This window comes from Thermobia domestica, chromosome 6, assembly GCF_964235325.1.
Source record: "Thermobia domestica chromosome 6, izTheDome1.hap1.1, whole genome shotgun sequence".
Taxonomy (NCBI): Eukaryota; Metazoa; Arthropoda; class Insecta; order Zygentoma; family Lepismatidae; genus Thermobia; species Thermobia domestica.
In genome coordinates this window covers 312,370,251-312,380,849 of record NC_137459.1, presented here as the reverse complement: position 1 = coordinate 312,380,849, position 10,599 = coordinate 312,370,251, and the positions used below count along the sequence as shown (strand labels likewise).

The 10,599-nt window shown below is 47.1% G+C and overlaps 1 pseudogene; it reads right to left on the bottom strand.

Annotated features, from left to right (window-relative positions):
- Window positions 1–449: 449 nt before the first annotated feature.
- LOC145688586 (small subunit ribosomal RNA) lies at window positions 450–1,648 on the bottom strand (annotated as a pseudogene).
- Window positions 1,649–10,599: the final 8,951 nt, after the last annotated feature.

The following is a 10,599-nucleotide window of genomic DNA, read 5'->3' as shown; positions in this document are numbered from 1 at the left end:
GCAGGTGTGATGTGTAAGGAAAGGGTTAATAAAAAGGAACTAAAAGGTGGCCTAAAAATTAAAGAAATTAATATAAGGGTGCTAGTGAATAATAATGTTAATACTAAGGTGCTGTGCGCTATAACCAAGGATAGGCCATAACACAATGAAATAAATAAAATTGTGCACCTAGCTAAAGATATAAAAGGCCCCCGTTGGTACTGAGCACGTTAGGCACGCTACCATCGGGGGTTGCTACCCATTTTGTTAATCTCACCTCAAGGGGAGCACTCGGACTTTGCCTATAGCACCCCTTGAGGTGAGTCCCAGCTCCGACGACGAGGACGTAGGGTAGCACCGGAGCCACTTGTGACATTTCTAGAATGCTTGTAAATTTCGTCAATATGTATGTATTATTTAAAATTTGTTTAATAAAGATTAAAACGGGGTTAGAGGTTCGAAGATAGAACTATGAATCATTACCCATAAGGGGAATGCTTTTTGCTTTGATATTCAGCTTTGCAACCATACTTCCCCCGGAACCCAAAAGCTTTGGTTTCCCGGAAGCCGCCCGCCGAGTCATTGGAGGAACTTCGGCGGATTGCTGGCTGGCATCGTTTATGGTTAGAACTAGGGCGGTATCTGATCGCCTTCGAACCTCTAACTTTCGTTCTTGATTAATGAAAACATTCTTGGCAAATGCTTTCGCATCGGTTAGTCTTGCGACGATCCAAGAATTTCACCTCTAACGTCGCAATACTAATGCCCCCGTCTGTCCCTATTAATCATTACCTCGAGTTCCGAAAACCAACAAAATAGAACCGAGGTCCTATTCCATTATTCCATGCACCGAACATTCAGGCGACACGGCCTGCTTTGAGCACTCTAATTTGTTCAAAGTAAACGTGCCGGCCAATCAAGACACTCAATGAAGAGCACCGAGAAAGGAAAAACCGGCAGGACGTCCGGAACGATCAGTTAAACGCCGGGCGGCGAACCGATCGTCCGAGACCCAGATCCAACTACGAGCTTTTTAACCGCAACAACTTTAATATACGCTATCGGAGCTGGAATTACCGCGGCGGCTGGCACCAGACTTGCCCTCCGATAGATTCTCATTAAAGGATTTAAAGTGTATTCATTCCGATTACGGGGCCTCGGATGAGTCCCGTATCGTTATTTTTCGTCACTACCTCCCCGTGCCGGGAGTGGGTAATTTGCGCGCCTGCTGCCTTCCTTGGATGTGGTAGCCGTTTCTCAGGCTCCCTCTCCGGAATCGAACCCTGATTCCCCGTTACCCGTAACAACCATGGTAGGCGCAGAACCTACCATCGACAGTTGATAAGGCAGACATTTGAAAGATGCGTCGCCGGTACAGAGACCGTGCGATCAGCCCAAAGTTATTCAGAGTCACCAAGGTTTCGGACGGACGAACCGACCGATTGGTTTTAATCTAATAAAAGCATCCCTTCCATTGCTGGGCGGGATTCTAGTTGCATGTATTAGCTCTAGAATTACCACAGTTATCCAAGTAGGATAGGTACGATCTAAGGAACCATAACTGATTTAATGAGCCATTCGCGGTTTCACCTTGTTTTGGCTTGCACTGAGACATGCATGGCTTAATCTTTGAGACAAGCATATGACTACTGGCAGGATCAACCAGGGAATTGACCGACTAAAAAGCCGGAAAGTGTTGGACGCAACCAACACAGCGTTCTAACAAAGGATAGGAAAGCTACACCCGACCAAGCATTTTAGACTTCTGTTCCGCTGGAATAAGCCTACTCTTGCGGTGACTAGCTCCCGTTAATACTGGCCGTGTGACAGCCGCCAAGAGCATATTAGACTCCCAATCCAATGGAACAAGCCTACTTGTATCCTTGGGTTACAACAGCTTCCTTCCACACTTTGCCGGTACATCCGACAGAGCAATTTTAAAGACTCCTCTTCCGCCAGACTAAGCCTACCTTTGTGGGGCCTGGTTCCCGTTAGAACTGGCCGTAAGGGTACCCACAAAAGCACATTTAGACTCCTCCTCCAGCGGAATAAGTCTACTCATGTCCTACGGATGACTGTGGCTTCCGTTTACATATAGCCGTTCACCCGACACAGCAAATTTTAAAGACTCCTTTTTCCACCGGAATAAGCCTACTTTTGTGGGGCCTGGCTCCCGTTAGAACTGGCCGTAAGGGTACCCACAAAAGCACATTTAGACTCCTGCTCCAGTGAAATATAAGTCTACTAGTGTCCTTGGATGACAGTGGCTTCCGTTCGACAAGTGATACACGCTCAAACTGGCGATGAGTCTATACCGTCCTTAACTTAAGGAAAATCGGTACTTAAATGCCACATGGAGAATAAAAAGTCACTTACAAAAAACAATGCTCCGCATAAGCCTTTGTAAGCTAGAAAGGACATGCTATCTGGCCTCATTCTCAAGAAGGACAAGTAAGCTCCCGTCAACTGGCCCAAACTCTAAAGCGAGGACAGCCCGTTCAAAGTCAATCGGCATCCCTCCTTAAGAGTACAAAACGGCTCACTTCTTAACCACACTGGCTCTTGCTCCTTCAAGTGAAATCTGGCTCCCTTCACTCTGGCATTATCTTTACACATAAATCGGACTCCTCCGATTTAACAGGTAAACCTAACCCGGGAACTAAGGAAACTGGGAATAAAGACTCAGAGGCCCAATTACCTTGTTCGCCAGCCAGCCTTGCGCCGGCCCAGGCTAGAGACTTTCTCCAACAATCCCTGTTGAGCCCGAAGGATCCTAAGACCACTCGTGTGTACAAAACTCAGAGGCCCAATTACCTTGTTCGCCAGCCAGCCTTGGGCCGGCCCAGGCTAGAGAATTGCATGGACACGAGAAACTCTCAGGACTCTTCTTTGTGGCTCCTCCCGGAATTAAGGAAACTCCGAAATGCAAAACTCAGAGGCCCAATTACCTTGTTCGCCAGCCAGCCTTGCGCCGGCCCAGGCTAGAGAATTGCACGGATTATTCCTGTTCACCCTAAACGCATCTGAGACTACTCGTGTGTATGAAACCCAGAGGCCCAATTACCTTGTTCGCCAGCCAGCCTTGCGCCGGCCCAGGCTAGGGAATCACATTGACACGAGAAAGATCTCGTCAGCGGTTTGTAGCGTGCAGAAACTGCTCCCGTTTGAACTGACAATCCCGACAGAGCAATATTAAAGACTTCTGGTCCATTGAAGTAAAGCCTACTTTTGCGAGCCTTGCTCCCGTTAGGACTGGCCGTATGGCTGTGCACAAAAGCATATTAGACTCCTGCCTCAATGGAATTAGTCTACTCCTGTCCTTAAACGGATGACAGTTCTTCAAGCATAGCATGCTACCTTCCGCAACTTACAGGCGCGGAAATGCTGTGGAAACGAGGAGACAAGTCCTCACAAAGGTTTCATGGCCGGTCACCCGACACAGCAAATTTTAAAGACTCCTTCTCATCCGGAGTAAGCCTACTCTCGTGGGGCCTGGCTCCCGTTAGAACTGGCCGTAAGGTTGCCCACAAAAGCACATTTAGACTCCTGCTCCAGTGAAATAAGTCTACTCGTGTCCTACGGATGACTGTGGCTTCCGTTCAAATATAGCCGTTCACCCGACACAGCAAATTTTAAAGACTCCTTCTCCACCGGAATAAGCCTACGTTGCAACCTCCGTACGTTGCAACCTCCGTACCGTCCCGTATCGTTATTTTTCGTCACTACCTCCCCGTGCCGGGAGTTGGTAATTTGCGCGCCTGCTGCCTTCCTTGGATGTGGTAGCCGTTTCTCAGGCTCCCTCTCCGGAATCGAACCCTGATTCCCCGTTACCCGTAACAACCATGGTAGGCGCAGAACCTACCATCGACAGTTGATAAGGCAGACATTTGAAAGATGCGTCGCCGGTACAGAGACCGTGCGATCAGCCCAAAGTTATTCAGAGTCACCAAGGTTTCGGACGGACGAACCGACCGATTGGTTTTAATCTAAGAAAAGCATCCCTTCCATTGCTGGGCGGGATTCTAGTTGCATGTATTAGCTCTAGAATTACCACAGTTATCCAAGTAGGATAGGTACGATCTAAGGAACCATAACTGATTTAATGAGCCATTCGCGGTTTCACCTTGTTTTGGCTTGCACTGAGACATGCATGGCTTAATCTTTGAGACAAGCATATGACTACTGGCAGGATCAACCAGGGAATTGACCGACTAAAAAGCCGGAAAGTGTTGGACGCAACCAACACAGCGTTCTAACAAAGGATAGGAAAGCTACACCCGACCAAGCATTTTAGACTTCTGTTCCGCTGGAATAAGCCTACTCTTGCGGTGACTAGCTCCCGTTAATACTGGCCGTGTGACAGCCGCCAAGAGCATATTAGACTCCCAATCCAATGGAACAAGCCTACTTGTATCCTTGGGTTACAACAGCTTCCTTCCACACGTTGCCGGTACATCCGACAGAGCAATTTTAAAGACTCCTCTTCCGCCAGACTAAGCCTACCTTTGTGGGGCCTGGTTCCCGTTAGAACTGGCCGTAAGGGTACCCACAAAAGCACATTTAGACTCCTCCTCCAGCGGAATAAGTCTACTCATGTCCTACGGATGACTGTGGCTTCCGTTTACATATAGCCGTTCACCCGACACAGCAAATTTTAAAGACTCCTTTTTCCACCGGAATAAGCCTACTTTTGTGGGGCCTGGCTCCCGTTAGAACTGGCCGTAAGGGTACCCACAAAAGCACATTTAGACTCCTGCTCCAGTGAAATATAAGTCTACTAGTGTCCTTGGATGACAGTGGCTTCCGTTCGACAAGTGATACACGCTCAAACTGGCGATGAGTCTATACCGTCCTTAACTTAAGGAAAATCGGTACTTAAATGCCACATGGAGAATAAAAAGTCACTTACAAAAAACAATGCTCCGCATAAGCCTTTGTAAGCTAGAAAGGACATGCTATCTGGCCTCATTCTCAAGAAGGACAAGTAAGCTCCCGTCAACTGGCCCAAACTCTAAAGCGAGGACAGCCCGTTCAAAGTCAATCGGCATCCCTCCTTAAGAGTACAAAACGGCTCACTTCTTAACCACACTGGCTCTTGCTCCTTCAAGTGAAATCTGGCTCCCTTCACTCTGGCATTATCTTTACACATAAATCGGACTCCTCCGATTTAACAGGTGAACCTAACCCGGGAACTAAGGAAACTGGGAATAAAGACTCAGAGGCCCAATTACCTTGTTCGCCAGCCAGCCTTGCGCCGGCCCAGGCTAGAGACTTTCTCCAACAATCCCTGTTGAGCCCGAAGGATCCTAAGACCACTCGTGTGTACAAAACTCAGAGGCCCAATTACCTTGTTCGCCAGCCAGCCTTGCGCCGGCCCAGGCTAGAGAATTGCATGGACACGAGAAACTCTCAGGACTCTTCTTTGTGGCTCCTCCCGGAATTAAGGAAACTCCGAAATGCAAAACTCAGAGGCCCAATTACCTTGTTCGCCAGCCAGCCTTGCGCCGGCCCAGGCTAGGGAATCACATTGACACGAGAAAGATCTCGTCAGCGGTTTGTAGCGTGCAGAAACTGCTCCCGTTTGAACTGACAATCCCGACAGAGCAATATTAAAGACTTCTGGTCCATTGAAGTAAAGCCTACTTTTGCGAGCCTTGCTCCCGTTAGGACTGGCCGTATGGCTGTGCACAAAAGCATATTAGACTCCTGCCTCAATGGAATTAGTCTACTCCTGTCCTTAAACGGATGACAGTTCTTCAAGCATAGCATGCTGCCTTCCGCAACTTACAGGCGCGGAAATGCTGTGGAAACGAGGAGACAAGTCCTCACAAAGGTTTCATGGCCGGTCACCCGACACAGCAAATTTTAAAGACTCCTTCTCATCCGGAGTAAGCCTACTCTCGTGGGGCCTGGCTCCCGTTAGAACTGGCCGTAAGGTTGCCCACAAAAGCACATTTAGACTCCTGCTCCAGTGAAATAAGTCTACTCGTGTCCTACGGATGACTGTGGCTTCCGTTCAAATATAGCCGTTCACCCGACACAGCAAATTTTAAAGACTCCTTCTCCACCGGAATAAGCCTACTCTTGTGGGGCCTGGCTCCCGTTAGAACTGGCCGTAAGGTTGCCCACAAAAGCACATTTAGACTCCTGCTCCAGTGAAATAAGTCTACTCGTGTCCTACGGATGACTGTGGCTTCCCTTCAAATATAGCCGTTCACCCGACACAGCAAATTTTAAAGACTCCTTCTCCACCGGAATAAGCCTACTCTTGTGGGGCCTGGCTCCCGTTAGAACTGGCCGTAAGGTTGCCCACAAAAGCACATTTAGACTCCTGCTCCAGTGAAATAAGTCTACTCGTGTCCTACGGGTGACTGTGGCTTCCGTTCACCCGACAGAGCAAATATTAAAAGACTTCTCATCCACCAGAATAAGCCTACTCTCGTGGGGCCTCGCACACGTTAGAACTGGCCGTATGGCTACCCACAAAAGCACATTTAGGCTCCTGCTCCAGTGATATAAGTCTTACTCGTGTCCTCTGGGTGTGACAGTAGCTTCCGTTCAAGTATTCTTCGCATTCAGCAACCGCACAAAGCGGCATCGGCCAGAAGTCAATTGCCCGAAGGCGTGATCGACAGGCTAGGCCTCGGGTTAAGAAGGATTGTCTCCTTCCCGTAAACGACAGGTACTTCCGTATGAGAGCCTACCTCACACATTCCCCATCGCCACGTGCCCTCTTAGAAACAGCCGTCCGACCAAGGTTTCTGACATTCTTTGTCAAAATACGAGGAAGTCTTTGGACAACATTAGGCGTGCTGGCAAACCCGCACTGCATGCCCTTTCATAGGTCCGCCCATGGACGCACATTTCTATGAAGCATTCCTCCCAGGCAGCAACAGGGTTTGCAACCTCCTCTACACCTTGACCGGCTAGGACGCCCGTGAATAGCATCCCAGGGTTCTTGCCTGCGGCTGATAAAATTCCTTTTGAGCCTACACTACCATCCGCCGATATTAGTCCGCCTTCAAAATTAACCAACATCAACAGCGATAGTGCGTTTAGACTCCCATAAAGAAACCAACCAGCCTGTGGCTTCCCTTCCCAATTTAGCCATTTCCGCCTCCTGCGAAGACTAGCTTTCTGTCTGTGGCCAGAAGTCAAGATTTCTCGACAGACTAGGCCGCGGAGAGAAAAAAGTAAGCCTCATTTAGAAAGCAATACCATTAGCGGTCTCTCCAACCTCCGTGAACAATTTAAAGGGAATGTTTATATAGAAGGCTTGTTCACTACCCTACCTCCTATAGTGTAGAGATTCCTCTCGATACTACACCTGTCTTGAAATTGCCGGCGTTGCGCAGCCTCGTTTTGACCATGACGGCGAATGCAGCCACGGTTGCCGTATACATCCCACGCAAGGGTGGGAAAACGTGATTTGACATCCAGTATATATATAAACCGTTACAGAATACGACACTCAAAACTTAACAACTTTTACACTCTCCTAACTTCTGGGAACAAATTGAAAGTATAAGCCAGCCTAACCTAACCTAAGTATATAGCAGGATTGCCCACTACCATACCTCCTATAGTGATGAGATTCCTCTCGATCGGACACCAGTCACTAAAATCACGGAATCTCAAAAATGACGGCAAACGAAGCCACAGTTGCCGCCATACTCAAAGGTTATGCTGGGTAAAAAGTTCTCTGCAAAAAGGGCTGCTTTTCGCGCTCGGGTTACAAAATTAATGTAAAGAACAATCCAAAAACATGAATTAGGTCAAACTCATGTTAATTACAACCTCATAGAACAATTTCAAGCCAGGACTTAACAAAGTGTAAACGGGGCTGCTTCTGTACCCTAATCCCTATAACGTAGCGATTCCTCTCGATAACACACCAGTCACGAAAAATCACAGAATGTCAAAAATGACGACAAACGAAGCCACGGTTGCCGTCATATTCTAACGTTATGCTGGGTGAAAAGTCGCCAACAACAATGTTCACAGTTCCCGTCAGATTGCCCACTGTTCCCGAAATGTGGTTCATACATGCTGTCAACATGTTCAGGAAACCCCTCAGAGCGTTCAAAGTTGCACACACAATGCTTAATAGTTCCACTCAAATAGCTCACAGTTGCCGTCAGAATCCTCACAGTAGACGTCAAATTGCTCACACTTGCCGTCAGAGTGCTCATAGTTGCCGACTTTTCATTCATAGTCCCCGACATAAAAGTTTAGAGTTCCCGACTAATGGCTCACAGTTGCCGTCAGAATCGTCACAAAAGGCGTCACAATGCTCACACTTGCCGTCAAAGCGCTCATAGTTGCCGCTATTTGTTCATAATTGCGGACATAGGCCTCACAGTTGCCGTCAAAACGCTCATAGTTGCCGAATTTTCGTTGATAATTGCGGACAATGGGCTCATAGTTAATCACATACTGGTTCGTGCTCATCTTCAAAATAAACACAGTTGCCTTCAGACTGTTCACACGTAATTTCAAAATGCTCACACTCGCTTACACGATGCTCATAGTTGCCGACTTTTAATTCATAATGCTGATAATGTAAGTTAAAGGGTTCATGGTTGCTCTCAAAAGTTTCACAGTTGCAGTCAGATTTTTCACAAAAGCCGTCATAATGCTCACATTAAAAAAAAAAGTGCTCATAGTTGCCGACCAAGGCCTCACAGTTGCCGTCAAAACGCTCATAGTTGCCGACTTTTCGTTCATAATTGCCGACCAAGGCCTCACAATTGCCGTCGAAACGTTCATAGTTGCCGACTATTCGTTCATAATTGCCGACCAATGCCTCACAGTTGCCGTCAAAACGCTCATAGTTGCCGACTTTTCGTTCATAATTGCGTACAAAGGGCTCATAGTTGCCTACTTAATGGTTCCAGCTCATCTTCAAAATACTCATAATTGCCTTCAGAATGTTCACACGTAGTTTCAAAATGCTCACATTCGCTTCCACGATGCTCATAGTTGCCGACTTTTCATTCATAATATCTAACATACTCCTGATAGTGTAAGTTAAATGGTTCATGGTTGCTATCAAAAGGCTCACAGTTGCCGTCACATTATTTGCACAAGCCGTCAGAATGCTCACATTAAGAAAAAAAGTGCTCATAGTTGGCGACCATTCGTTCATAATTGCCGACCAAGGCCTCACAGTTGCCGACTATTCGTTCATAATTGCCGACTAAGGCCTCACAGTTGCCGTCAAAACGCTCATAGTTGCCGACTACTCGCTCATAATTGCCGACCAATGCCTCACAGTTGCCGTCAAAACGCTCATAGTTGCCGACTTTTCATTCATAGTCCCCGACATAAAAGTTTATAGTTCCCGACTAATGGCTCACAGTTGCCGTCAGAATCGTCACAAAAGGCGTCACAATGCTCACACTTGCCGTCAAAGCGCTCATAGTTGCCGACTATTTGTTCATAATTGCGGACATAGGCCTCACAGTTGCCGTCAAAACGCTCATAGTTGCCGACTTTTCGTTGATAATTGCGGACAATGGGCTCATAGTTAATCACATACTCGTTCGTGCTCATCTTCAAAATAATCACAGTTTCCTTCAGAATGTTCACACGTACTTTCAAAATGCTCACACTCGCTTACACGATGCTCATAGTTGCCGACTTTTAATTCATAATACTGATAATGTAAGTTAAATGGTTCATGGTTGCTCTCAAAAGTCTCACAGTTGCGGTCAGATTTTTCACACAAGCCGTCATAATGCTCAAATTTAAAAAAAAGAGTGCTCATAGTTGCCGAAAAAGGCCTCACAGTTGCCGTCAAAACGCTCATAGTTGCCGACTTCTCGTTCATAATTGCCGACGAAGGCCTCACAGTTGCCGTCAAAACGTTCATAGTTGCCGACTATTCGTTCATAATTGCCGACCAAGGCCTCACAGTTGCCGTCAAAACGTTCATAGTTGCCGACTTTTCCTTCATAATTGCGTACAAAGGGCTCATAGTTGCCTACTTAATGGTTCCAGCTCATCTTCAAAATACTCATAGTTGCCTTCAGAATGTTCACACGTAGTTTCAAAATGCTCACATTCGCTTCCACGATGCTCATAGTTGCCGACTTTTCATTCATAATATCTAACATACTGCTGATAGTGTAAGTTAAATGGTTCATGGTTGCTATCAAAAGGCTCACAGTTCCCGTCACATTATTTGCACAAGCCGTCAGAATGCTCACATTAAGAAAAAAAGTGCTCATAGTTGCCGACCATTCGTTCATAATTGCCGACTAAGGCCTCACAGTTGCCATCAAAACGCTCATAGTTGGCGACTTTTCGTTCATAATTGCCGACCAAGGCCTCACAGTTGCCGTCAAAACGCTCATAGTTGCCGACCATTCGTTCATAATTGCCGACCAAGGCCTCACAGTTGCCGTCAAAACGCTCATAGTTTCCGACTATTTGTTCATAATTGCCGACCAAGGCCTCACAGTTGCCGTCAAAACGCTCATAGTTGCCGACTTTTCGTTCATAATTGCCGACGAAGGCCTCACAGTTGCCGTCAAAACGTTCATAGTTGCCGACTATTCGTTCATAATTGCCGACCAAGGCCTCACAGTTGCCGTCAAAACGTTCATAGTTGCCGAC